The sequence below is a fragment of the Pleurodeles waltl genome, chromosome 4_2 (assembly GCF_031143425.1).
Source record: "Pleurodeles waltl isolate 20211129_DDA chromosome 4_2, aPleWal1.hap1.20221129, whole genome shotgun sequence".
NCBI lineage: Eukaryota > Metazoa > Chordata > Amphibia > Caudata > Salamandridae > Pleurodeles > Pleurodeles waltl.
In genome coordinates, this window is record NC_090443.1 from 679,438,779 (window position 1) to 679,461,214 (window position 22,436).

At 44.8% G+C, this 22,436-nt stretch overlaps 1 pseudogene; it reads right to left on the bottom strand.

Moving 5' to 3' along the window:
* LOC138293925 (calcium-activated chloride channel regulator 3A-1-like) overlaps positions 1 to 22,436 on the bottom strand; it is a 312,631-nt pseudogene that overhangs the window by 88,540 nt on the left and 201,655 nt on the right.

A 22,436-nucleotide genomic window follows, 5' to 3' on the forward strand; every position in this document is an offset into this window, starting at 1 on the left:
ACTTTACACCTACTTTTCAGGGTCTTGGTGTGGGATATTTTTCTAACCCTCACTGTTTTCTTACAGTCCCAGCGACCCTCTACACGCTCACATAGGTTTGGGGTCCATTCGTGGTTCGCATTCCACTTTTGGAGTATATGGTTTGTGTTGCCCCTATACCTATGTGCTCCTATTGCAATCTACTGTAACTTTACATTGCTTGCATTACTTCCTTTTGCTATTACTGCATATTTTTGGTATTGTGTACATATATCTTTTATATCTTTTAAATCTTATATTTGGCATCCTCATACTGAGGGTACTCACTGAGATACTTTTGGCATATTGTCATAAAAATAAAGTACCTTTATTTTTAGTATATCTGTGTATTGTGTTTTCTTATGATATTGTGCATATGACACCAGTGGTATAGTAGGAGCTTTGCATGTCTCCTAGTTCAGCCTAGGCTGCTCTGCTATAGCTACCTTCTATCAGCCTAAGCTGCTAGAAACACCTCTACTACACTAATAAGGGATAACTGGACCTGGTACAGAGTGTAAGTACCCCTTGGTACCCACTACAAGCCACATTCAATCCAAAAAGTATATACATATGTACAGTACAAGGGACAATGCCCAGTCCTCAATGTGCGTGGGCCACAGGGCCGTATGACAAAGTCCAGGGCCCCACTTGTCTCCAACACCAACACAGACAGAACACTGCAAGGGCATCAGTTGGACAATAGGCAGGCACCTCAGGGGGACGGGGAATGGGGGCCACTTCAGCCAGTAAATGCAACATGCCCTGTGCTTGGTCATGGGGATTGCAAGGCCACATTCTCTCAAGTGGGTGACTTGCCCACATACTCTGGAGGGGGCAACATGCCCTGTGCTTCTGATCATGGGGAGGATGGGGTGAGTGGGTGGCATACCCTCTGGTTCTGGAGGGGGCATCATGCCCTGTGCTGCAAATCCTGGGGAGGATGGGGTGAGTGAGTGGAATACCCAGTGGTTCTGGAGGGGGCGTCGTGCCCTGTGCTTCTGATCCTGGGGAGTGCAAGGTCACAGTCTCTCAGCTGGGTGTCATACCCACAGGATTTGCAGGGGGCAGGCCACACAACAGCCTATGGAGGCAGGACTACAGACCGTCCGCTGGCGTGACGGCTGGTCAGTGGTGGTAGGGGTGCTGCTGCTGCCACTGGTGGGGAGAAGCTCCAGCCCATCCCCAGCAGCCTCGGATGGCTACCCACTGGTGGTTGTGGTGCTGCCGCTTCTGGTGGGGGGGAAGCTCCAGTCCATCCCCTGCAGCCTTGGATGGCTGTCCGCTGGTGGTGGTGCTGCTGGTGGTGGCGATTGTGGGGGGAATCTCCAGCCCATCCCCTGCAGCCTCAGATGGCTGCCCACTGGTGCTGGTGGTGCTGCTGCTGGTGGGGGGAAGCTCCAGCCCATCCCCTGCAGCCTCAGATGGCTGCCTACGGGTGCTGGTGCTGCTGCTGCCTCTGATGGTGCTGGTTGTGAGGGAAAGCAACAGCCCATCCCCTGCAGCCTCGGATGGCTGCACAACCATGGTGGGTGGTGGGAGCTCTGAGTCCCAGCACCAGGCCTCTTGTCCTTTCTGCCTGCTGGTGCAGACCCCTTGCCCTTCCTGGCAGCAGCTGGGGATTGCTCATTGCCCCTCCTGGCAGCAGCTGGGGATGGCACCCTGCTCTTCCTGGCAGCAGCTAGGGCAGGCTTCTTGCCCTTCCTGTCAGCAGCTGGGAATGGCACCATACCCTTCTTTGCAGCACTTGGGGCAGGGTCCTTGCCCTGCTGGGCAACACTTGGGGATGGCACCCCTTCCTTGAGGCTGCCATGTGACCTGGATCCTTTACCACCACAAGTGGGTGTGGACACAACTGTGCCTGTGGACTGGGTGGCTGAGGTGCTTACCTGAGTTTTTGCCACCCTGGATAGATGTGAAGGACGGGGGAAGGGTAGGGAAGAGGTCAATCATGGAGAGGAAAAGCTTCTTAGGGACGCTGGGGCAGGAAGAGGGAGAAGGTTTGGGAGTGGAGGAAGAGGGAGTGGTCGTAGGAGGTGTCTGCAGCATACCCGGGACCCACACAGCCCTGCCCAGTAGAGGACACCTATAAGCTAGGTAGGAGGCATATCACTTCAGAACTCAGCCCAACATGGGACCTACTCTGTAATGTCAGGCCTAGCCTAGGGGCACCCACTGACACACATCCACCACCCAGATACCACCCTACCAGGCGTAAGTTGTAATGACATCCACCAACTCCCCGACACAAGCACTTCACACACACCACTCTAGTACATTTATGGCCCATCCATTGTACTCAGTAGTGTACTTACCTGTTGGTCTGGAGGCCTATACAGCAGTCCATACTGGAGTAGGAACCTATCCACCAGTCGCTCCAACTCCTCGAAGGTGAAGGCAGGGGCCCTTACCCCAGTCACACGCGCCATGGTAGGTCCCAAACACAGGTCACAGTAGCACATGCAGTGTAGGTCATCTCCTGTTGAAGGTCAGGTAGCAAGTGGGAGAACAGATAGAAAATGATAGTGACGTCCACGGCGGTGCATACCGTCACAGCCGGCGTACATCACCATTGGACACTGTACCCCATAGGGCCCAATTTTATCCAATGAGGAGTTGAACGGCGTTTCTCGACCGCCTCCCGCATCAGCAGAATTACCTCACTTCCACCTTTCCACCTGTCCCTTCACACAGGACAGGTGGATGCCATTTTAGAGGGGGGGCAGGTCCTGGATCATAACTGCGTCACATTTCACAATTGAACATACAAGACAAATGCCATTTATACATTTAAAATTGACATCATGCATTGTACTGTTGTGGCTCCAATGTACAGTTTGTGACTGGCTCTCCACTCCTTTGTACCTTAGACTGCAACCGCTGCGGACGAATAGGAGATGGAGACATACCCCTGTGTACAGCCCCCTGGTGGACTTGGCAACAATGGAGGACAGGCACATTATCCTCACCTACAGACTTGACAGGGCCACTATAACGGATCTGTGTGCCCAACCGAAGCCTGACCTGATATCTGCTATCCGTCACCCCACTGGGATTCCCCCTGGCAACTGTTTTTTTCAAGTGACAGTGGGCTTGGCAGCAGGAATGTCACAGTCAATGTTCTCAATAGTGCTGACCAGAGTGTTGTCTGCCCTGATTAAACACATGTGCAGCTACATTGTTTTCCCACAAGTGGAAGATTTGGCCACAGTGAAAGCTGACTTCTATGCAATATCCCCAACATATTTAGGGCAATTGATGGAACACATATTGCATTTGTTCCCCCCTGGCAAAATTAACAGGTATTCCCAAAAAAGCTATCATTCCATGAATGTCCAGATGGTGTGCCTGGCGGACCAATACATCTCCCATTTCAATGCTAAGTATCCTGGGTCAGTGCATGATGCCTTTATCCTGAGGAATTGCAGCATCCCTAATGTGATGGCCCAACTACAGAGGCACAGGGTGTAGCTAATAGGTGAGCCCTGGTTCCAACCCAGTGGATGTTGGAGTATGGGTATGGTGTAGGCCATATGGGATGGTGTGTGGCTAAATGTTGCCCCTCCATTTTTGCAGGTGACTCAGGTTACCTCAACCTATCAAGGCTATCGACCCCTGTGAGGAATCCCAGGAAAAGGGCAGAAGAACATTACAATGAGGCACATCGGTGTACAAGAAGGATCATAGAACATACATTTGACCTCCTGAAGGCCAGGTTTCAGTGCCTCCATCTAACAGGTGGATCCCTGTGCTACTCACCCAAGAAAGTCTGCCAGATCATCGTGGCATGCCGCATGTTGCACAACCTTGCCTTGAGACGCCATGTGCCTTTTCTGCAATGGAGACCAGGGTGGTGTTAATGGCCTGAAAGTCCTCCCTGATCCCCTGGTACTGCCCCTCCAGCAGCCACCGGTTCTCCTGCATGTTGTCCAGGATCTGGCCCAGTGTATCCTGGGAATGTTGATATGCTCCCAGGATCTGGGTGAGTGCCTCCTGGAGAGTCGGTTCCCTGGGCCTGTCCTCCCCCTGGTGCACAGCAGTCCTCCCAGTTTCCCTGCTGTCCTGTGCCTCGGTCCCCTGAACCGTGTGTCCACTGCCATTGACCCCAGGTCCTTGATTGTCTTGGGGGTGAGGTGTGCCCTGGGGTCCCTGTAGTGGTGGACAAACTGCTTATTGATGTGTCCTGAGGACAGAGATGTGGGTACGCTCGGTGGGTGCTGTGGTGGTGTTTCCTGATGGGGGAGGCTCTGTGGTGGTGTGTGACTGTGGCTGGGTTACCGACTGTCTAGAGGTCCCTGATGAGCCAGGTTGGTCATCCAGATCCAGGCGTCCAGAGTCGCTTCATCACTGTGGGCCTCTTCTGTGGGAGGACTGGATATTGCTGGCACCTATTCTCCAGTGACATTGGCTGGGGTACCTGTGGGGATGTGAATGCAGTGTTATTGTTTCTGTGTGTGAAATATTGTACATCAGTGGGTTGCCCTGTTTGGTTGTATTTGCCCTGGCAGCTTTTACTTGTGTAAGTTGGTATGTGGTGGGCTAGCTGATTCTCTCTAGTGTGCATGCTTTGGTGATAGGTATCCACGCAAATCTGTGAGTGGTGTCCATGCATTGGTATGGCATTCAGGGTTTGGCATTGGGATGAGTGAGATGTGATGGTGGGGGCTGTGGGAAGTGAGGAAGTGATGGGATTTGGGGGTATTTGATGGCATGCAGGTACGGGGGTGATAGTAGTATAGAGTTGACTTACCAGAGTCCAGTCCTCCTGGTACTCCTGCCAGGCCCTCAGGATGCATGATTGCCAAGACTTGTTCCTCCCATGTTGTTAGTTGTGGGGGAGGAGGTATGGGCCCACCGCCAGTTCTCTCTATAGCTAGTTGGTGTCTTGCTGCAATGGAACATACCTTTCCCTGTAATGAATCCTAGTTTATTTTAATGGGATAACAGAAGTTAGCTTAGCCTTTTGGCTTGCAGACTTGTGCCCCCATCACCTAGTGTCTTTTAACCTACTTAGCTTGCTCTGTCTTAGACCATTTATTTAATTAATTCTTCTAAGATGGCTACCTTGTTTATAGTTAGGCCATTTTGTTTAGATTTATGTTATCAGTGTCACAGTGCTCAGGCGTCAACTCATGTGACAAAGATATACAAACTGTAGGTGCTCACATTAGAAATGACCGTCCCAAACATGCTGTGTTATCTATTGTTTTGGAATAACCTACGTCAGGGGTCCAAGTAGATCTGTAGAAATACATCAAACTCTAGACAGATAATCAGAGGGATTCCGACCAGATACCATTGCTGCTATTGATGCTGCGCGTCGCCTTGACGCTGACCCGGACTTCGTGTTCCTTCGGAGTCTGAGCACGAGACCTCATTCCAAGGTAACAAAGGTTGGGGGCTCCTTCCAGGGACTTGGCATTGGCAGATTAGGTTTAACATACCCAGCTCTCTTCTAAGTAAGAGGTTAGGCCTCTTATGGTAGGGTAGTAGGACATATCACACACTCAATGTCTCTTTATGCTATTGCAAGATGGTGGGGGTCTTTATAATCATGACCCTTGTCTTTACAATTCTGTTTATTGCACTGTTCATTATTCTAATCATTGCAGCCCATGCGATTTACCGCAGATTGCAGATTGTATTAAATAAAAACTATTGAAACATTACTGCTTCTTCGTTATTGCCTGTGTTTGGTTGAGACGATATATATGTGAGAATGGGGTAATCTCCGTTTAACCACGACATTCCCAGAGATCTCATACTTCTGAGTCCATGTGTAAAGGCTGCCACTAATCACCTTTAATTGTTTGGGTTTTTGGTGAGGTACTGCTAGTGAACCGGAAGGGTTGGGATTACAGTTGCATCTTGTTGTAGGATAGGCATAGTAACCCACAAACATAAGTACTGTCATCCTCAAATAAGCAGGCTTGCCCAGAGTAAGAGTCCAAACTACGACATGGCGCCACCAACAATGGTGTTTAGGCACTAATTTATGGATACCCCGACTATCTCAGGTACCCTAAGTACCATTACACGGAGACGTCCGTGGTCTTTGGGAAAATCCTCCTAATTAGGCTGTAGGTTGTTCGAGCTCAAACTCATAAAAAGGAATATACTCCCCACTTGGTGTTCCATCCCTCCACCCATTTTTCTTTTTTTCAGATATGGACATAGACATTTCTGAGAATGCTGGACAAGCATTAGCATTACGCTAGTAGCGCACAGCTTAAAAGAAGAGGGCAGGGAGGTCACTTTTATAATAGAAGCTAATGAGGCTTACCAAACAGAAATATTCTATTGCTGAGTCACCTTTTCCTGAGGAAGACCGGAGGTCAGTCACATTCCACACATATCAAATTGCTAATGTACCTCAACAGTACGAAGCATATCAATACCATGAAATACCGCTCACCTATCAAGAGCATCAGAACTGGTTGGAAGGTGCCATGCCACATGTAATACAACACGTGAGATTAGGTCTTTTAGGGAATGACGGACCTACGTGGCCTATGTTTGCCACATATACACCTCACCCGGGTATACAAAATTTGCAAGCAGCAGATCTGCAAAACTTATATAATGAGCTTGTAACATTATATAGAAAGCTTATTCAGTTTGTAATGCGTACTTTGAACACAACACCAGCGTGCCCAACACCACTAGCACCTGCTGGATACCAATTGGCTACTGGGATTAATCCACAAACAGTGCATACTATTATGAGTAAAGTACCCCCAGAATGGGAGAAAATACCTTATTGGATAGCCCAGAAAACAAATCAGCTGCAAGCTGTGTTTCCCCATACGGGATCACAGGAGAAACATAGAATTCTAACAATGTGCTTGCCCTTTAGGATGGTTCCCTCCGTGGATAACTGTGGCACATGGGGTACAGTCTTCGCTGCAATATATACTACAACACATGGTGCCCCGACACTTGCCAATTTACAGGAGGTGTTAAAACAAATACAGAATAAGCATGGGGCAGCACCTGCCCTAGATTTGGGGATGAAATTAATGCGTAATGTTGACGCAGTATCCTCGATAATACTCAGTATCATTAAAGGGGAAGCGGTAGCACTGGCTATATGCCAGCGTCTCCGAAACACCAATACAACACAGACTGATGTCGCTATTTACTATGAGCCTCCAAGTGAAGTGAACACATCTACAAATACTGAACTTGCTCCAGTTTTTGCAGAGAATGGCTCTGGTTACTTCATCGACATTGATGACTTTTAATCAGACTCATCCACTCAAGTGATTGAAAATGATTCAAAGACACGCAATATATATATATGGCTTAAAAAGAACTACTTGATATATCCTTGGAACTATTTATGGTTCTGCCTAAACATTCTCAACATTATTTTTATGGATTGGCTTTGTGACTGTTTTTTCTTACTTATAAATGGTCATTACATTCCTGAACATGCCACTGTAGTGCCAGTAGATGAAGTTTTAACTCCACATCATTCTTCACACAAGGTCCATAGAGACTTGTCCCTAGTGAACATTTCAGCTGTACACATTTCTGATGCGATTATGTGGGACAAGGTTCCTTTTGAAATATACGGGCCTACTGAAGTTATACAAATTCCATATGTATTCAAAATATCCATGACAGATGTTATCACGCCCAGTGTTGTATCTGAGGATTGGAATGTCCAGACAGTTGATTCTATGTTAACTGAAATGAAGAACTATTCAGTATTTGAAAGTGATGATTTATATGTAAATACAATGAGTCATGGGGAAATGTTCTGCTACAATAATTGGGGACATTACTACCTGCACCGTGCAACTAGACAGCGACCAGTACTTCATTACACACAGTGGGAACATTGTTCAACACTGCCAGTGGGGAGCCCAAAAAGTTATTTAGAAAAATTCTATTATTTTTCCGGGCATGACACAAGAAATTCTGAGTCATATTTTTTCAAATTGCCTCCTTCAAAAATTAGGAAAATTTTGCTAACAGATACAAAACTGATATATTCGGATTTCTTGTTTCCCGTCTTTCCATTGAAGGTTATGAGCACTGGAAGAACAACATTGATTTAAAGAGTGTATGGGGACACACGAAATACAGGATTTTTTAAAATGACACTGTTCAACAGACGTCTTGCCTCGGGTTAGCAAAAATAAAAGAAATGAACACGCACACTATCCCCACACCGGCTAAGTTTAATGATTGGCAATTCTTCCTAAATAACACGGAAGAAGAACTGGATGCAAAAGTTCAGGCTGGTACCTATAATTCTTCACTTTCCAGTCCCAGCGGGTGGTTAGTTTGGCAAATGGACACCAATGGATGTCAGGCACATTTTTTAAATTTCTCAGGGTTTTTTAAGATTAGCCAGCCAGATCCTCGCTTCATCTCAGGTCAACACATGGGGATAGTTACAACATACAGTGTGGGTAAACTGTGTCAACAATGGGTACAGTCTAACACGTTAGCCGCAGTTAAAGGACACCTTAACACACTTTCTGAAGATATAGACTTGCAGGATTTCTTGTTAGGTCCTAGGAAACAGCACTTTAAAAGATATATATATGCTATGTATAATGCAATATGGAAACTTTCTCATATAGAAGTTGCTGCTCGTTTAAGGCAAATTGATAAGGAAAACTTAGAAAAGGCTTTGGCAGTTGTCGATAACGGCATGAACACCCTGTCCAACAGAATTTATTCACTAACAAACATAGGGGGTCTTTACGACCCTGGCGGTCAGAGACCTCCAGGGGTAATGTGGAGTCTGCACCGCCAACAGGCTGGCGGTACGGAGACCCTTATTACGACCGCGGCGGTAGCAAGCAGCGCTGCCCTGGGGATTATGACTCCCATACTGCCAGCCTGTTTCTGGCGGTTTGCACCGCCAGGAAGAGGCGAGCGGTAAGGGGTGTCCTGGGGCCCCCTAACAGGGCCCCAGGCAGCTTTTCACTGTCTGCATAGCAGACAGTGAAAAACGCGACAGGTGCTACTGCACCCGTCGCACCGGCGAAACACCGCCGGCTCCATTAGGAGCCGGCTCCTATGTTGCGGCCTCATCCCCCCTGGGCCGGCCCAGCGAGGATGTTGTAATGGGGTCCGCGGTAGCCCCCCGCCAAGCTCGTAATGACCCCCATAGTGTTGTCTACAATTGATATCATTCAGTCAGACATGTCCCGTTTATTCCATGGACAAAGTCAGCTGCGTTCTATTATGCAGCTTGTTTGGACGTTACAAACATTGAAAAATGGCCATATTCCATGGAGATACATTAACGGTAGTGAAGTGTTCGCTGCTTTTAATTTATCCGAGAAACAACAGACAATGGCTAAAAGAGAAGTGATTTTCACCATGCGTCATATAGAAAAGTTGGAAAAATTGCCTTTTACAATAGCAGAGAGTCCATCGACTGTCTTGCTCCTACAAGGCATTATTAATCTGCCCATATCCACCTTTCATTTTACGAAATGTCTGAAACATCTTGCCGTGGGCAGGTATGAGCGTCTGGGCGATAGCTATATTAAGGAAGAGTGGGAGTTGCCCTTTGATTCCAAATGTCTGAACGGTGAAACAGAGGTCTTTCTTAGCGGAAGCGAATACAAGACTACTGTTAGTCATTCTATGATCTGCAAGCAGGTGTCCCTTCATGGCCACTGCAATGCGGGGGTCGCGAACTTGGCCTGTTTCTGAAGGGTACTCCCGTCTCTTTGATTCGGCCAGCATTTCATGTATTTTCCAACGCCATTTATGTGGTGCTGAGCGATCAAAGCTGTTGCGGCATGAGACCGGGCATTGCCTATACAATTTCGGTCTCTAAGGTTGTTACGTGTTGTGGACATGTTTTATTCCCCCCCCAAACGCAAGATAAAGGTCTCCGAAATGTGGCCTCACATTGATAATATTAATGTAAATTATGACAAGCTGAGTAGGCTAAAGGCGCTACTGTTTCAGAAACAGGTCACGTTGACAACCGCTAGAGAGACGTATGTTCTCCAGATTGCAAGATCATCAGCCGAGATACAATCCCTATTAAATACCAACTTCCCCAAGCTCTTTGGTGAGCTGATATCTAGAATTTTCAACACCTCGAGCACTACTGGGATTGTCCATTTCTTTAAGGATGTCGGGTCTGGATTTGTGTCCGTCTTCCAGACTATCTTTGGAGTCATCCCATTGGCCATCCATTCACTGTTTTCAAGTGTGTTTGGTGGCTTTCCTGTAATTTTGGCATCATTTGGTGGAATACTACTGCTATTTTTTCTGATTTGCAGTGGTTGTTTCTTTACAGCTACACAGAGCAATGGATCCGCTGCCACCAGCACAATTGTGAAGTGAACGCATGGTTCAGATCTTCAATGCTTCCGTGCTGGAGGAACTAGAGTAGAATTGGTCATTGTCATTTCAGCCACTCCTCTGGTGCGTGCAGCCTGTCCAAACTATGACACCCCGTAGGTCATTCCACCTCATCCTGATGTCATTCCTGGTTCTGGGGTGCTGTCCCACGGCGTTGACCCTGTCCACGATCCTCCACCATAGTTCCATCTTCCTAGCAATGGATATCTGCTGGACCTGTGCTCCAAATAGCTGTGGCTCTACCCTGATGATTTCCTCCAAATTGACACTTAGCTCCTCCTCTGAAAATCTGGGCTGTCTTTGTGGTGCCATGGGTGTTGTGTGAGTAGTGTGGGTGAGGGTGTGTAGGGTGATGTGTTGGGGTGTGTGATGTAAGGTGCATGTGTGGTATATAGGTGATCGTGATGTGTGGGTCTGGTCTTGTCTGTAATTGTGATGTCAGTCTGTTTGGCAATGGTTGGTATTCTTAAGGGGTTGTGGGTAATGTGTGTGTGTGTTTTATAGTGATCTGGGTGTGTGGGTGTGGTGTGTGTATGGGTGTCAGGTGTGTGTAGTTCGAATTGTCCAATGTGGTGTTGTTTTGTATGTGTGTGTGTATTTTGAGAGCGGCAGTGTGTACCGCCAATGGTTTACCGCCATTGAATGTCCGCCATGGTGATTCGTGGGTCATATTGTAGTGGGCGTTGTTCTGTTGGTGTAACAGTGTGGGTTTTGATATCGCCAGTTTATCACTGACCTTTGGTGTGTCGGACTTGTGTCTGTGGCTGAATAGTGTTGGATTGGTGTGTGTGTGTCATAATATGGTGAACGGATATCCGGTGCAGTGGCGGTAAGTTGGCGCCCGTCAGCGTGGCAGTAAGCGGGAGTTACTGCCAGACTCATAATGAGGGTTTGTATTTTTAATATATGTTTTTGTTACTTTTAATATTATTTTTGAAATGTATTTTACTTGTTATACTTTTATTGTGTTCTTAAATATATGTATGTTTTTTTAAATATTAACTTTAAAGCATTATATTAATTTACTTTTACATGTTTATTTTTCTATTTAAATTAGGCCAGTTTTTTATTTGTTATATGCATATATGTACAGGAATATGTACATATGCTAGTTTCTTTTGAATTTCTTTCACACTTCACTTTGTTTAATTAATGTTAGTTTACAATATGTATGTATACACAAACATATATGTATCCACACACATATACAAATGTATATACAATTAAATTATTGATTTAATACTCCATATTTATATTGATTTATTGTTATCAAATTTAAAAATGGCAATGAATGACTATGCAATCAATATTTTTTTTTTTAAACATTATACTTACCTGCATTTGGTCAATATTCTGTTCCACAATATTTTAAATATTTATGTTATTTTTATTTTAAATATAGCAGCATAATATTTTTACCAACATATTCTTGTTATGATATTTGTGTCACTCAATATTTTTGCACTCTGTGTTTTGTCATACAACCCACTGACACAGGTTAATCTTTTATTCTTCACAGGGATCACATTTTACACCTAGTACAAACCACTCCCTCTCCACCAGCTAAATCTGAGAGTCTTTTATCTCTGTTTTCATCACAGAAATGCGCTTACTATCTCCACTGACAGGAGTAATTTTTGTAGATTTCCCAGATGGAAAACTACCTGTTAGAGACACATGAATACTCAGAAACATGAAAGTTAATGGTTGTTTGTTTACGTTTGCAGTGAAATCCACCAGGAACTTCAACAAACTTGCAAAAGCTCTAAATAAAATACCAATAGTGATGGAATCTTCACATTCACAAATGCATTTTTGTAACTGTAAAATTCTACAATTTCTGATTTGTTCATCCAAATTGCAATTTACCCTTGCAAATTACCTTTAAAACGAACACAAGTTGAACTTAGATGCACAAAATACTTTGTGAATATGTCCCAAAGCATTGACTTTGTAACAGCAGCAAATCATTTTACATATACTTTCCTGACGATTATAATAATCTAATGTGCACACAAAATCTAGCTAGCAATTTGTTCCAATGTTGAACTTCTACCTTGTGAGGCACATGCCAACTTTTAAGGAATATGAGCACCAGGAGATGCCAGATTCACTACCGAGAGAGCAGTGCTTAATTTGTGCTTGTTTCCGGTGGTGAGCACCAGCATTTATTTTTGAGGGCCGGGGCTTATTCTTCTGCCTCAAGCATTTGCTGAGAGCAAAAGACAAATATGGGAAAGAAGGAGGAAGGGAAAAATGAAATAGCGTCACAAAGGGAGAAGGCAGGAAGCTGTAGGGGCAGTGAGTGGCATTATATGGATTGAAGAGGCCCAAGGTGGCTTCAGGATTACGCCGCCTCAGTATTCTGTGCTCGCACATTTCATTGCAGCAGCCGCGTGTTTAGGAGGAGGGCTTTGAGCACCGGCATGTTTTTATTTACAAATTAAGCACTGCAAGAGAGGCAGGGAGCATGTGCCAGCCACCCACTTCGAAGGAGCTCTGCCTACCTGCAGCCCCCCACTATTCGTACATGGCCTATTTTATACTATGACTAACATTTCACAAAAAATTGAAAAATCACCTAAACTGGGCATTTTTTCTCTTTACAGGTACATACTTTAAACAAACAGTAAATGTTAGAAGAAACACTTCAAAATGTCTTCTACAACTGCCGTAATGACCCATGACTGTTAAACCAAACAAAAATGGAAAAGGCTTGTTAAAAATGAATACACATGAATTCATATGAACTTCTACTTAACAGCAATGTTTTGGCCTTTGCAGCACCTTAAAATGTAAATAGATGACCGGTTTTTCTTCTCTTGAAAAGGTGGCAGCCCAGGCGCCCACCTATGGCCAAGGAGGGCAGACGATCAGGGCCTGAACAGATCAGACCAAAACTCTGAGTGCTTCAGTGTTGCATGCAGTCTGGGCAGAAGTGGTACTGTGGCATTCAGCTTATTTGTTTTTAATGGCTTTCTTCTTCCTAATGCATTTTTCTTCAGAATAGCCATAGCTGTACCTTGAACCACTGCTTAATATGTAAATGAGAGTGTGCTGGTGCCCAAGGCTCTGCTCTGGAACCAGCGGGTGGTGCAATTAAATGTGTGCCCAGAGAATACTATGGCTACCCAGTCATAATCTACCTCATGCCTCTGTAATCCATTACCACACAACCAGTCCCCTTTATCTCAAACCTGTAGGTTCCTGCTTTCATCCTTTGTGGTACTTTTTCTGTCTCTCTCGTCCTCTTTTTTTCTCCTTTTTCCATTTATCCATCTCTTGCTTTCTGTAAATGTCTGATGTACAAAATAAAAAGTGTTGCTCCCCCAAAATAAGTGCAGGTGTCCCCTACCAGCAACCACCGGCTCATTTATATACACTGCGTTGAATGTGTGGTCACATCAGGCCTGGTTCCAGGAATATAGTGGGTGCCTGTATGTGGTGTGTTTTGTGTTCATTAAACACTAGATGGGTTTGCAAAATGATATTGATAAAATGACACAGCAATGTCTTTGAGGGGAGCAAGTAATTTCTGAATGTGCATGTGACGCAGCTTTGGCCCTGAAGCTCGAGGGACAACACACGCTGCAGCTTCTTTGCATGGATCACCAGCTGTGTGAACATTCACATTAACAGCAAACCTATCAGACTTCGTCCCATGCAATGAAATGTATAAAGCAAACAAACACCATTTAGGAAAGGTAATCAAACAGAATAGATTAAAAATTGTCTTAAAACATGTATACATTTGGTTTTAATATTGCTGTAAAAAATATATGCTGCCAGATGAAGAGACTATCCATTTATCTGATGATATTTTGTGGCAAAACTTTGGCAATCTCTATTTTAAAATATACCTGCTGAATGAATTATTTAGTTCTGAAGTAAATTTGGATGATTAGCATTAATACCACCGTGCCAGGTTGCATAACCAGTGGCAGCCCTTTATTGAACTGAATTATGATCAGTCCCACTGTGAGTGGATGTGATTAGACAAAGAGTAAGATCAATATAACCAGGGCTTCTGAAATTATGTGGCGAGGGAGTGCCAAATTATGCAGCAGGGCTGAGTAAATTATGTGGCAATAAAAGGCCCATTATGTGGCATAATATGGCACATTTTGTGATAGTATTACATCATTAGTTTGCCATTTTTTACACTTGATGACACTGTCTTGGCATAGGTTGCACTTCATTAGTACAAGTTTTAACACCCACGTATAGCAATAAACAACTCAAAGGGCCTTCAACTGCACAGGAATACTTGTTGCAGCATTTTTTAGTAACTTTTGGTCCGTTTCAGCTAGAAACAATTTTTTTTATGAATCTGCAATTTTTCAGCAGATGATTGATTATGTGGTAAATCCATAATTATTCAGAAAAACCCACAGCCGCAAAAGTGCATCATTTCAGTGGCCCTCACTATAACTTAGAAATATATAATGTACTGTAACAAGATATCAGAATATTAAATGCTCATGTTTGCCACCCTGCCCTACTGGTGAGAATAAATGCAGCCAAGCACAATATCTTATTTGAGATAACCTAGTTATTTGCTTTACGAAGCACCCAACATACAGATAAACATACTCAACAACGTCGTTTAACTCCACATTAAGGGCTTGATTTAACCTTAGTGGATGGGTTACTGTAGGAAGGTGGCTCTGTATATACTATATCAAAGTGAGATATAGGGGCTCATTCCGAGTCCGGCGGGCTCCAGAAGATCGCCCGCCGGCCCAGCGGGAAAGCCCCTGCAACGAGGAAGCCGGCTCCGAATGGAGCCGGCGGAGTTGCAGGGGTGCGACGGGTGCAGTAGCACCCGTCGCGATTTTCACTGTCTGCATAGCAGACAGTGAAAATCATGGTGGGGCCCCACGACACCCGTTCGCACCATCCTGTTCCTGGCGGTAAAAACCGCCAGGAACAGGCTGGCGGGAAGGGGGTCGGAATCCCCATGGCGGCGCTGCTAGCAGCGCCGCCATGGAGGATTCCCTGGGCCAGGGGAAAACCGACGGGAAACCGCTGGTTCCCCTTTTCTGACCGCGGCTTTACCGCCGCGGTCAGAATGGCCCTGGAAGCACTGCCAGCCTGTTGGCGGTGCTTCCGTTGCCCTCCACCCTGGCGGTTTCAAACCGCCAGGGTCGGAATGAGGGCCATAGTGTGCACAGAGTCCAGGGGTTCCCCAGAGGCTTAACAGAGGCTAAAGTAGATAATACTAATGCTCTCTTTTGTGGTAGTGTGCTCGAGCAGTTAGGCTTACCAGAGGGTAGTGCAAAGCATTTGTTGTACACACACAGAAAATAGAAGAAGCACACACACAGTGACATAACTCCAGACCAATGGTTTTTATATTAATGTATTTTTAGAACCACAAGATTCAAGCTGCAAGTAAGTACCTTAAAAGTTTCGTATCAACAGTACGTTGTTTGAAATAGGTAAGTAATACAGTTATCAAATTATTGGCAAATAGCTATTTTAAAAATGGCCACAGTGCAATTTTTAAACAGTTCCTGGGGGGAATAAAAGTTAGATCTGTTTGCATGTAAGTACAACACTTACAGTCTCAGTCTCCGAGTTTTAGGAAGTCCACCGGTTGGTGTTCAAGTTATCCCCAAACACCCACCACCAGCAACACAGGGCCGGTCGGGTGCAGAGTTCAAAGTTGAGCAAAATAAACGTGGGCTCCTATGAAGACAGGGGGTGCTCAGAATCCGTTCAGCCAGCAGGTAAGTACCTGCGACTCAGAGGGCAGACCAGAGGGAATTAGAAGAATGCTGGAGGGGCCACAAGTAGGCACCAAACACACACCCTGAGCGGCACAGGGGCGGCCAGGTGCAGGGTGCAAACAGGATGTTGGGCTTCCAATGCTGGTCTATGAGGAGACCCCGGGGGTCACGCAGAGGCTGTAGGTGAGGTCCGGGGGGTGTCTCCGGCACACCACTGGTTGGACACGGAGGAGAGCCACCTGCTGAATGATGAGGCACCGGGGGTTGGTTTCTCCAAGGCCTTGGGGCTGTGGGTGCAGTATGTTCTTTAGGCGTTGTATCTTTTCTGGGGCTCGCGGTCGGAGGGGTCCTCTGGATTCCCTCTGCAGGCGTCGTTGTGGAGGGGTGGAGAGGTCAACCAAGGGTGGGCACTGGCTCACAATCACCTGGATACCCTCTCTTGCTGGGTGGACCACCTGGACATGGGCCTTGGCCATCAGGTCCACAGGGGTCAGGACTCACGCACCCGGAGTGAGATGGGAGTCCTTAGTTGTGAGTTTCTTCAGACAGTGCAGCTGTCCTCTGGAGTTCTTGGTCCTTTTGGGTGCAGGGCAATCATCTGGAGTTCCAATGGACGTGTCTCTGGTCTTTTTGCAGGTTCTTTGAAGCAGGAGACAGGCTGGTAGGGCTGGCCTAAAGCACTTGTTGTCTTCTTGCTGGGGGTTTCAGCTTAGCAGTCCTCCTTCTTCTTGTAGGTCACCAGGAATCTGGTGAGCTGGGTTCAGGGAGCCTTTTAAATCCTAGATGTAGGGGTGTTGCAGGGGTCAGAGGGCAGTAGCCAATGGCTACTGTCCCTGAAGGTTGTCTCCATCCTCCTTGCGTCCCCTCTATTTGGGAGTACTGTCCCTGAGGGTTGTCTCCATCCTCCTTGTGTCCCCTCTATTTGGGGAGGAGACACATTCCTATCGCTATTGGTCCCTGTCCTCCAAACCAAGATGGATGATTCTGCAGGGAGAGGTCACTTCAGCTCTGGACACCTTAGGGTTGATCCCAGCTGGAGTGGCCGCCACTCCTCCTTGTTTTTCTTAAGTTTCCCACTGAACCATCAGCCAAAAGTGGGAGCTTGTCCTGGGCGAGCATCTCCACTAGCTGGAGTGCCCTGGGACACTGTAGCACGCGGCCTGAGCCTTTGAGGCTCACCGCTAGGTGTTACAGTTCCTGCAGGGGGGAGGTGTGAAGCACCTCTACTCAGAGCAGGCTTTGTTTCTGGCCTCAGAGAGCACAAAGGCCCTCACCCCATCGGGGCAGACTATCGTCTGCTAGTGGCAGGCTGGCACAGACCAGTTAATCCTACACTAGAGGTTTGGATAAAATACAGGGGGCATCTCTAGGATGCCCTTTGTGTGCATTTTTTAATAAATCCCACACTGGCATCATTGGGGTTTATTGTGCTGAGAAGTTTGATACCAAACTTCCCAATATTCAGTAACGCCATTATGGAACTGTGGAGTTCGGATTGACAAACTCCCAGACCATATACTTAATATGGCCACACTGCACTTACAATGTCTGAGAATGGACACTGTAGGGGCAAATTGTTCATGCAGCTATGCCCTCACCTATGGTATAGTGCGCCCTGCCTTAGGACTGTAAGGCCTGCTAGTGGGGTGACTTACCTATGCCATAGGCAGTGTTTTGTGGGCATGGCACCCTGCGAGGGATGCCATGTTGACTTTGCCTTTTTCTCCCCACCAACACACACCATCTGCAATGGCAGTGTGCATGTGTTAGGTGAGGGGTCCCGTAAAGTGGCACAACACATGCTGCAGCCCTTAGGGACCATCCCTTGTCACAGGGCCATTGGTACCACTTGTACCTTTTACAAAGACTAATATGTGTGCCAGAGGAGTGCCAATTGTGGAAACAATGGTACATTTTTAGGGAAAGAACACTGGAAATATGTAATGTACTGTAACAAGATATCAGAATATGAAATGCTCACATTTGTCACCCTGCCCTACTGGTGAGAATAAAGTCTGTTGCTGGGGCCTAGTTAGCAGGTTCCCAGCACACTCTCAGTCAAGTCAGCGTCAATATCAGGCAAAAAGTGGGGAGTAACTGCAACAAGTGGCAGTTTCCCACAGTTACTCCATTACAAACAATGGATATCCCATCCACTGTATTACAAGTGCATTATGTCTAGTGGCAATTGTAATATGGCGGGCATGACATCCAACACATTTGCGACAGAGTAATCTGTCTGCTGAACTGTAAATCAGGCCCTAATTCTTAGGCAATTGGCAGGCATTTATAATTCCCTTGTCGCAGCTCATCCAATGAGGCATACTTTGCCACTATCTGAATAGTATAATCCATTCTACAGTATATTACTGTGTGCAGTGTACACGGACTGAAACACATAAATTTTCTTAGAACTGACACACAGAAACAGCCATAACAGAGATGCAGAATGCTCTTCACAGCCATGGACCCTGGTGCCACTGCACCTGCTGCATCATTGGCAGGTAAACCCCTGTCCCCAGTGCCCCAACATGCACCACCCAACAGCAGATTGCTTGATGCACAACAAGGGTTGCACCCTGGCCTTTCTTTTCACCATCATGATCATTATTTTATTGTCTGAGCTGGTACCAAAATAGGGAAATCGCATAAAGTCAGAATTTTTCCCCTTAGAAGTACATACTTAAAATACAATGTACTTTAAAATTTGTACCAGAGGTTCTTTAATGGCGCCTGACTTATAATTAAAGTAAAAAAAACTGACAAACATCATACCATTCTGCCATCAACCTGAGGTGTCTTTTCTATGGCCTCTTCTGCTGAGGCTGGGAGGGCCAAAGGTCATTTTTGGGTGGGCTCGGCCTCCTGCTAGAACTTGGCCTGGGCCACAGGGTATAGTTTTATTTTATTAGGGCGTGAATCCACTACTAAACGCATAACGATAACTAAACCAGAACAGATAGTAAATATCAGTTAGATTAAAATGTGAGTATTCAGACGAGAAGAAACTGCTGCAGATGATTCTGTGATTGGATGCATATTTGTATCTACATACCTGCTCCGTCGTCAGTAAGTTCCAAGATGAACGGCGTTCCATACTGGTGCTCAATGATGGCTGTTACATGTGCTTCCAGAACACGTGAAAAGCCTTGAGTGACTTGTGCGTACACGAGAAGTGGCTCTGGAAATCTGAGCGTGTCCTCGTTTGTGTGGACCTTCACAGTGACGGGGGGCACATCATGGTCGGCTGCTTGAGATGTCACTGTTACAGTAACAGCTTGACTGGAGTTCAGTGTATTTACAACCGTGTACGTCCAATTCCCCAGCTAAAAGAAGAGATTGAAACAATATTCATCTTAATTTAAAAAGAGCATTACTAGGAATACCAAGTGACTCTATGTCATCGAGGACACTGTGTTTCAATTCATTGCTTCCACATAATCCAATCATTGTTTTCCAGGGTGTTAGTATAACTAGTTCACTGAAAATGAAACAACACTGCAATCCCAGAATGAATTAGGTTGTTAATGGAAAACCAAAGACTACATATGAGGTAAGATACCATGCAGTTATTTGGTAACCTTAAAGATTGTGTTACCTTCAACCTGCTTGGTTAATACGCAGATTTGCACGAAGTTAACTGAAACAGATGCTTCATTGTCTAACGAGTTGTTTCCGTAGCTAGTTAGGTGAATATATTTTGAAGTATATTTTGTGAGAATCTCCTCGGTAACTATCTTTCCATATTAAATGTTTCAAAACAATAGGAACAGAAACACGACAAGCATTTGAACTGTATGCACATGATGATCACTATATATTTCTTTTTTTGTTCCGAATATTATATTCATTTTTAGAAAACATAGTACATACAATGCATATCAGGGGACCTAAACAAATATGAGAATGCCAGTTACATTAAAAGGTAACAAAAACATACAGTCAAATATGTGTGCAAAAAAATTGAACCAAGGATATCGACGTGCCTAAGATCGAAAAGAAAACTTAAAATTGACAACATGATCATGACATCAGGGGATGTTGTTCAAATGTACAAATAGTGAAGAAGAGCCCCACGCAGTTATAGTGATATTATACATCAATTATATAAATGCAAAAGGAGGCATGTAAAGGTTGACGAATCATAAGTCCCAAAAGTATATTCACAATCATAAAAATGGGAGAAAAAGAACAAGAAGGAGTAGGACAAAAACATAGAAAAATAAGTAAATAGGGGGTGAGGGGGGTAATCACCATGGGGATGTAGAGCAGAGATCAAAGCTAATGACTTCCAGCAGGAGGAAAAATGATGGAATGGTAATAAAAAGCCCATTATACTATTGCCATGAAAGTGTCCAGTGTATGCCAGGGCGATTGAGATGTATCATTGGGAAAAAAAGAAACATTTTTCAAAGCTTTCCATTCTAACAGGATAACTTTGACAGCCACAGTCATAAGAAGATTCAATAAAGTCATATTATGATCAGATAGCCCTAAAGAGGAGCTCAATAAATATGGGCCCAACAGGATTAGAGGAATAGAAAGGGGATAGGATACCCCAAAAATACTAATAATATGGCCAAGTTCTTCCATCCAATAGCTAGAAATGTGTTTGCATGTAAAAAACATATGGTCAAGGGTGCTGGAGGTCTCATTGCAGGACCAGCTGAGATAGGAATCAAGCAGTTGTATCTTAAACATTCTATCCAGTGTCCATTGGAAAAGATGTGCAGTGTAGAAGCATGTTTGAGAAAGGTCGACATTAATTAATTGTTAAAAAGATTTGAAGAAATGTTTAACCAGCTATCATTGGGAATCAGGAGAAATTTGACTCTGCTAACTATGATGACCATCATTTTTTAAGAGGCGAAGAAGGATTAACCAGAGCAGTGTGCAAGGTTTTATATATTTTTTACGCTACATGATCCCCTCTACTCAATTATTCAACAAGGAGGGAAAATTTGAGGAAGGCAATGTACCAAGTTTTGAAATATTTGCTTTAATCTTTAAAAAGCTATAGTAGTTCATATTAGACAGTAGGTACTTGGCTTGTAAAAGAGCGAATGAGAGAGGGCGGTCATCTTCCATCAGAACAGATACTACTTTGATACCGTTCATGGCCCAAACCGGGCCTATACTTGTTGAAACTGTATTAAATGTTTTTGAGTTATTCCTTAAGGAAAGGGCTGAAGATTTAGATAAACTAGTGTATTATGACTGCTCCAGACATAAAGTTGTAGAGAACATTTTTCTCCATTGACTTTCAATGGTCCAACAGAGAGCTTCATCTTTTTTTTGTCACATGGAGGCGAGGCTAAATTATGTAGAGAACTGCTTGGGCCTGACCCCATGTTTACTCTGGTTAAAAAATTGGCATACACCAGAATTAGAATTCTCAATATACATACTCAGGACTGTCTGGCCCTGGATAATGCTAAATATGTGCCCTGTCTTGGTTATGTGAAGCATGCTCTTGGCAAGCTAGGATTTAGTTTTTTTTTCAATCCAACCCAAATTCTGTGTTCAGCCAAAGCCCACATAAAGACAGCCTACTTTGGACAGACAAAGCTCATGCACTGGTGACAATCCTCCTAGATCACCCCTTTGGGAATTAATGATGCCATTGCATCTATTCAAGACATTACATTTTATCTTCCTGGTTTAGAAAATACTCAATATAGACTTTATCTGACTAGGCTCAGTCTTGGCACCTTACACTTTCTTTGAGCTTTTCCAGTTCAAGGAGGATAGTTTGTGAATCCCATCCCCCATCCCTGTCACAATCCCTCAAGACATTGCATATTGCACTTTTGACTCTTTTGTGCACTTTATAAAATACCAATATCACATTATTTGTTCCCTTTCCTGCAGTTTTAGTTCACATCATGAAGGTTTTCAATTTCTTATTAAATCTTGACTTTCCAGGAATATTTCACGTTGTTGTAAGTATTTATTGTTTATTATTATGGAGGTATATGCTTTAATTATTTTTTAAAGGCAAATAATGAGTTTATTGATTTAATGTCTGTATCATGTATGATAACTGTATTGTGTTTTGCTCTCTCTTTTACGGCATTTTATCTTGCCAAATAATGTTTTTATGACTTACTGATATGCATGGGGACAGAGACTTGCCCAGACGGTTGAGCGCTCAAATTGTGTCATAAAAGATGCAAGAAAAGTGAGGCAATGCTAAAGAGTTCATAGTTAAAGCTGAAAAGAGGGAGTACAGAGACATGAGATGGTTTTCAATTAAAAGCCTAGGGAACAGCATGATAGATGAGGTATTGAGCCAACCCACAACTTGGGCTAGGAGGAAAGCTGTTTCATTATCAAACC